We start from the raw sequence: 7,483 nt of genomic DNA, 5'->3' as shown, positions 1-7,483 counted from the left end.
TTCTGCGCAGAAAACGCACCTGAGTTTTTGCTGCGTATTTTAACCCATAGGAAGTAATGGCTGGTCAAAAATACGCAGCAAACACGCAACAAAATCCGCAGCAAATACGCATGTTTTTTACGCAACTGTTTTCCTGCCAGAGAAAAGTTAGCAGCAGATTTTCAGCAGAAAAAAACAACGTGTGTGAACATAGCATAAGTGGTATCACCACACCCAGAGTCAGACGGATTTCTCTTTTGTGTTCTTGTGGATGATGAGGCGATAGTGTCTCCTGAGTCAGACATTCCGGAGTTAGGGGTGACCAGTGAGAATTTTGGATATGCCCAACATAGGGACCTAACTATGAGGGAAGCCTTTAATAATGTCACGGTCATGAATGGGATTGCACAGGAGCCGGGGGCTGACACAAGACTTCTCTATTTAATGTTGAGTGGGGAGTTGTACCGTGTTACGAAAGTGAGGGAGGAGCTTGTGGAACAGTTATTGGTACAGGGCCCTACAGACTAAGGGTGTTGGACATGGCCATTGACATGTCTTGGGAGGACATCTGGGAGTGGAAAAATGCAGGAACGAATCATGCAGAAGCCTTATTGGCCTGGATTTCACCAGGAAATAGTAAAGTATTGCAGGTCCTGCCCTACATGCCAGATTATCCGCCCCCACCTCTCACTTTCGAAGTCGCCTCGTGCCTTTGCCCATCATTGAAGTGCCGTTCGAGAGAATTGCTATGGATTTGGTCTGTCCCCTCGATAAATCTACTTGTGGGCATCAATATATATTGGTCATCTTGGACTATGCCACCCGCTATCCTGAAGCGATCCCTCTGAGAAACTCCTCAGCTAAGAGTATAACTCGCGAGTTGGTCAATGTTTTCTCCCGGACAGGGTTACCAACAGAGATCCTGACCGACCAGGGAACACCCTTTTTGAGTAAGGTGATGAAGGAATTGCGTAAGGTCTTGCAAATCTCCCAACTGAAAACATCAGTATACCATCCTCAGACAGATGGCCTCGTGGAGAGGTTCAACAAAACTGTGCTGAGGAAGGTCATAGAAAAGGATGGCAGAGACTGGGATTGTCTCCTGTCGTATCCGTTGTTCTCTATCTGAGAGGTTCCACAGGCCTCTACTGGGTTCTCGCCATTTGAACTCCTGTATAGCAGACATCTGCGGGGTCTCCTGGATGTAGCAAAGGAAACCTGGAAAGCCAAGGTCACACCCCAGAGGAGCATCATCGAGCACGTAGCCCTGATAAAGGAGAGGATTGCGAAGGTGATGTCCATCATAAAATAACATCACCTCCGGGCACAAGAGGCTCAGGTCAGGGTCTACAACCGATCAGCCAGAGTGCGGCAGTTCATTCCTGGTGACAGAGTCCTTGTGTTAATTCCTACTGTTGAAAGTAAGTTCTTGGCCAAGTGGCAATAGCACTATGAGGTGGTGAAAAAGGTTTGTGAAGAGAATTATAAGATTCATCAACCAGGATGACGTAAGCCATACCAGATCTATCACGTGAATCTCATCAAACCGTGGCAAGACAGAGAGGCTGTTGAAGCTCCGAGCTTGTTGGCCAAACCAGAAGGCGAGGTTGGAGGAGTCGCAATAGCGGAGACACTAATGAAAGACCAAAAACAGCAGTGTCGGGAATTGCTACAGAAGAACAGGGATCTGTTCTCGAAATTTCCGGGATGCACAAAGGTTATAAAGCACGAGGTTCTGACGGAACCTCATGTGCGCGTGAACTTGAAGCCCTATCAGATTCCTGAGGCCTGACGAGAGTTGCTCTCCATAGAAGTGAGTCGTAAGCTGAAACTCAGGGTCATTGAGGAATCCAAGAGCAGTTGGTCGAGCCCAACGGTACTGGTCTCAAAACGAGATGGCGAATGGAGAATCTGCAATGACTATCGGTAGTTGAATGAGGTCTCTAAATTCGACCAATATACGATACAGCGTGTCTATGAGCTGATTTAGAGACTTGGGCCAGCAAGGTACATAACCGCCTTGGAGTTGATGAAGGAATATTGGCAGATCCCTATTTCACAGGGAGCCTAAAGAGAAGACTGAGTTATCTATGCCGGACAGATGCTTCCAATATGTTCGGATGCAGTTTGGACTGCAGGGAACACCTGACACCTTCCAGAGAGTCATGGATTGAATCCTTGCACCCCATAAGAAATACTTAATGATATACAGTTAGGTCCATATATATTTGGACAGAGACAACATTTTTCTAATTTTGGTTCTAGACATTACCACAATGAATTTTAAACAAAACAATTCAGATGCAGCTGAAGTTCACAGACTTTCAGCTTTCATTTGAGGGTATCCACATTAAAATTGGATGAAGGGTTTAGGAGTTTCAGCTCCTTAACATGTGCCACCCTGTTTTTAAAGGGACCAAAAGTAATTGGACAGATGAAATAATTGTAAATAAAATGTTCATTTCTAGTACTTGGTTGAAAACCTTTTGTTGGCAATGACTGCCTGAAGTCTTGAACTCATGGACATCACCAGATGCTGTGTTTCCTCCTTTTTGATGCTCTGCCAGGCCTTCACTGCGGTGGTTTTCAGTTGCTGTTTGTTTGTGGGCCTTTCTGTCTGAAGTTTAGTCTTTAACAAGTGAAATGCATGCTCAATTGGGTTGAGATCAGGTGACTGACTTGGCCATTCAAGAATATTCCACTTCTTTGCTTTAATAAACTCCTGGGTTGCTTTGGCTTTATGTTTTGGGTCATTGTCCATCTGTAGTCTGAAACGACGACCAATCAGTTTGGCTGCATTTGGTTGGATCTGAGCACACAGTATGGCTCTGAATACTTCAGAATTCATTCGGCTGCTTCTGTCCTGTGTCACATCATCAATAAACACTAGTGACCCAGTGCCACTGGCAGCCATGCATGCTCAAGCGATCACACTGCCTCCGCAGTGTTTTACAGATTATGTGGTATGCTTTGGATCATGAGCTATACCATGCCTTCGCCATACTTTTCTCTTTCCATCATTCTGGTAGAGATTGATCTTGGTTTAATTTGTCCAAAGAATGTTCTTCCACAACTGTGCTGGCTTTTCTAGATGTTTTTTAGAAAAGTCCAGTCTAGCCTTTTTATTCTTGATGCTTATGAGTGGCTTGCACCGTGCAGTGAACCCTCTGTATTTACTTTCATGCAGTCTTCTCTTTATGGTAGATTTGGATATTGATACGCCTACCTCCTAGAGAGTGTTGTTCACTTGGTTGGCTGTTGTGAAGGGGTTTCTCTTCACCATGGAGATTATTCTGCGATCATCCACCACTGTTGTCTTCCGTGGGCGCCCAGGTCTTTTTGCATTGATGAGTTCACCAGTGCTTTCTTTCTTTCTCAGGATGTACCAAACTGTAGATTTTGCCACTCCTAATATTGTAGCAATTTCTCGGATGGTTTTTTTTTCTGTTTTTGCAGCTTAAGGCTGTGTGCCCACGATGCGTTTTTCAAGCATTTACACTGCGCAATTTCCGCAGCGTAAACGCTTGGGAAACCTTCCCTCATGGTCACCAATGCAATTCCGCACTTTCAATGCCCATGCTGTGGATTTTTCCGCAGCGTTTATGCTGCGCTCAAAAATCCGCAGCATGTCCATTAATTTTGCGGAAGCGCTGCGTTTTCGCTGCCATTGACTTGCATTAGAAAGCATGAAAAACGCATCACTGCATCTGTACATGCGCATTCCATGCGTTCTAATGTGCGGATGGTACCCGGGTGTGGAGAAGAGGAGACTCTCCTCCGGACCCAGGTACCATAAAACTTGTAAAAAAAAAGAATAAAATAAAAAATAAAGATTATATTCACCTTCCGACGGCCCCCGGACTCCTTCCCTGTGCTAGCGAGCAGATCGCGAAGGGCAGTCATGTCACGGCAGATCCTTCAGTACAGTGTCCCGCGATGTGCCGGCAGCCAGCACATGAGCGCAGCAAGACACCAGGGGCCATCGGAAGGTAAGTAAAGATTTATTTTTTATTTTTAACATTCTTTACGGTCACACTATATAAATCCATGCCGGTTGCATGGATTTATATAGTGTGACCTAGTTGTCAAGCACTTTCCAAGTGATGCTAAAATCACTTGGAAAGCGCTTGACACCCGCATGCGGAAATGCAAATGAACAACGCTTCATTTCCGCATGTCCCTGGCAGGAAAAACGCATGCACAATCTGCATGCGTTTTTTCTGCCAGGGAGATGCAGAAATGCTGCAGAAATTTTCTGCTTCATTTCTGCATCGTGGGCACATAGCCTAAGGATGGCTTGTTTCACCTGCATGGAGAGCTCCTTTGACCGCATGTTTACTTCACAGCAAAACCTTCCAAATGCAAGCTCCACACCTCAAATCAACTCCAGGCCTTTTATCTGCTTAATTGAAAATGACATAAGAAAGGGATTGCCCACACCTGTCCATGAAATAGCCTTGGAGTCAATTGTCCAATTACTTTTGGTCCTATTAAAAACAGGGTGGCACATGTTAAGGAGATGAAACTCCTAAACCCTTAATCCAATTTTAATGTGGATACCCTCAAATGAAAGCTGAAAGTCTGAACTTCAACTGCATCTGAATTGTTTTGTTTAAAATTCATTGTGGTAATGTCTAGAACCAAAATTAGAAAAATGTTGTCTCTGTCCAAATATATATGCACCTAACTGTACCTGGATGATATTGCAAACTGGACTGGAAAAGTCATCTGGAAAAGGTCCAGGTGGTGTTTGATGCTCGAAAGAAGGCGGGGTTTTCAATAAATCTGAAAAAATTGTGCCATGGGGAAAGTAGTAGTCAAATACCTGGGATATGTAGTGAGTAGAGGCGAGATCAAACCCCAAATCACTAAATTGGAACCAATCCAAGCTTGGCCGAAACCACTGTCGAGGAAGCAAGTTAGAACCTTTCTGGGAATCGTGCGATACTACAGGAGGTTCATCCCAAACTTCGTCATGATGGCCGCACCCCTGACTGATCTCATTAAGGGAACAAAATGAGCCATGGCCAAATGGACTGTAGAGGCGGAGACGGCCTTTCAAGAAATGAAAGTGGCTCTGTGTAGGCAACCGGTTCTGGTTGCCCCCAACTTCAAGAAAAAATTTATACTCCAAACAGAAGCATCAGATGTCACATTAGGAGCAGTCCTTTCCCAGGAGATACACAGGGAGGTGCACCCTGTTCTCTACCTGAGTGGGAAGCTGTACTCATGCGAGAAAAATTATTCTATCATAGAGAAAGAGTGCTTGGCCATAAAGTGGGTGGTGGACACGTTACGGTACTATCGCACGAAAGTTTAGATTTGTATTCGACCATGCCCCACTCAGATGAATGAAGGGGAAAAAAAGGAAAAAACGCTAGGGTCACCCGCTGGTTTTTAGCCCTACAGGATTTCAACTTCCAGGTAGAACATAGAGCAGCGAAGCTATAGTTGTGCTCAAAAGTTTACATACCCCGGCAAAATTTTTGCTTACTTGGCCTTGTTTCAGAGAATATGAATGATAACAAAAAAACTTTTTCTCCACTCATGGTTATTGGTTGGGTGAAGCCACTTATTGTCAAACTACTGTGCTCTCTTTTTAAATCTTAATGACAACCAAAAACATCCAAATGACCCTGATCAAAAGTTCACATAACCCAGTTCTTAATACCGTGTATTGCCCCCCCCTACCATCAATGACAGCTTGAAGTCTTTTGTGGTAGTTGTGGATGAGATTCTTTATGTTCTCACATGGTAAAGCTGCCCATTCTTCTTGGCAAAAAGCCTCCAGTTCCTGTAAATTCCTGGGTTATCTAGCATGAACTGTGCGTTTCAGATCTCCCCAGAGAGGCTTAATGATATTGAGGTCAGGAGACTGAGATGGCCACTCCAGAATCTTCACTTTGTTCTGCAGTAGCCAATGACAGGTCGACTTGGCCTTGTGTTTTGGATCATTGTCATGTTGGAACGTCAAAGTACCTCCCATGCGCAGCTTCCGGGCTGATGAGTGCAAATTTGCCTCTAGTATTTTATGATAAGGTGCTGCATTCAACTTTCCTTCAACTTTTACCAAGTTTCCTGTGCCTTTGTAGCTCTCACATCCCCAAAACATCAGCTAGCTACCTCCATGCGTTACAGTAGGAATGGTGTTCCTTTCATCATAGGCCTTGTTGACCTATCTCCAAATGTAACGTTTATGGTTGTGGTCAAAGAGTTCAATTTTGGTCTCATCACTTCAAATTACCTTGGTCCAGAAGTTTTGAGGTTTGTCTCTTTGCTGTTTGGCGTATTGTAGGCGAGATACTTTATGGCATTTGCGCAGTAATGGATTTCTTCTGGTGACTCAACCCGGCAGTCCACTTTTCTTCAAGTGCCTCCTTATTGTACATCTTGAAACAGCCAAACCGCTAGTTTTCAGAGAGTGCTGAATTTCAGCTATTATTTGTGGGTTTTTCTTTGCATCCCGAACAATTTTCCTAGCAGTTGTGGCCGAAATTTTTGTTGGTCTACCTGACCGTGGCTTGGTTTTTACAAAGCCCCTGATTATCCATTTGTTAATCACAGTTTGAATGCTGCTGACTGGCATTATCAATTCCCTGGATATCTCTTTGTGTTCCTTTCCTGTGTTATACAGTTAACTACCGTTTCCCATAGATGCATTGACAATTCTTTTGCTTTCCCCATAACTCACAATCCACAAACGTCAGTGGCTGAATGAAAGATGCAAGAGTCTGTCTGGATCCCAGAAACTCACTCAGCTTTTATGCACACATACTGATTACAAGCAAACAGGTCACAGGTGAGGATGTTACCTTTAGTAGCCATTCAAACCCATTTGTGACAAATTCTGTGCATGTTAAAAGGCCAAAATCACCAGGGTATGTGAACTTTTGATCAGGGTCATTTGGATGTTTTTGGTTGTTATTAAGATTTAAAAAGAGAAAACACAGTAGTTTGACAATAAATGGCTTCACCCAAACAATAACCATGAGTGGAGAAAAAGTTTTTTTGTTATCATTCATATTGTCTGAAACAAGGCCAAGAAAGCAAAAATTCTGCCGAGGTATGTAAACTTTTGAGCACAACTGTACATGGTAATGCCGATGCCCTCTCGAGAATCCCTTGTCAAGTAGTAGAAGGTGCCAAGCCCCACTGAAATAGGCAGAGGGGGAGGTATGTAAGGTAGCTAATGAACACATAGTTGATGGGAGGTATGTATCAAAGAGATGTCTGTCCTCTGTGACATAACCCAGAATGTTGCTCTAGTGCACATAAGCACTAATAAGACTGTTTGGCCCGGGTTACGGGTAGTTGGAGAGATGGGCGGGTCTAGCTAGCCACATACCTCACCTCTGGGTGTGGTTAAGCTATAAAATGGAGACCGTTGTTTGGCACATGGTCTGTGTGTTTGCAGGGAGTAGGCCTCTTGTGTATTGTGGTCTCCTGACTGAGCCAGAGAACGGGATGCTATCCAGCCTGTGTGCCCACACGACTGGCTAAGCAG

This window comes from Phyllobates terribilis, unplaced genomic scaffold (genome assembly GCF_046119375.1).
Source record: "Phyllobates terribilis strain yellow unplaced genomic scaffold, ASM4611937v1 Scaffold_461__1_contigs__length_1441779, whole genome shotgun sequence".
Classification (NCBI taxonomy): Eukaryota; Metazoa; Chordata; class Amphibia; order Anura; family Dendrobatidae; genus Phyllobates; species Phyllobates terribilis.
This window is presented reverse-complemented; position numbering follows the sequence as displayed.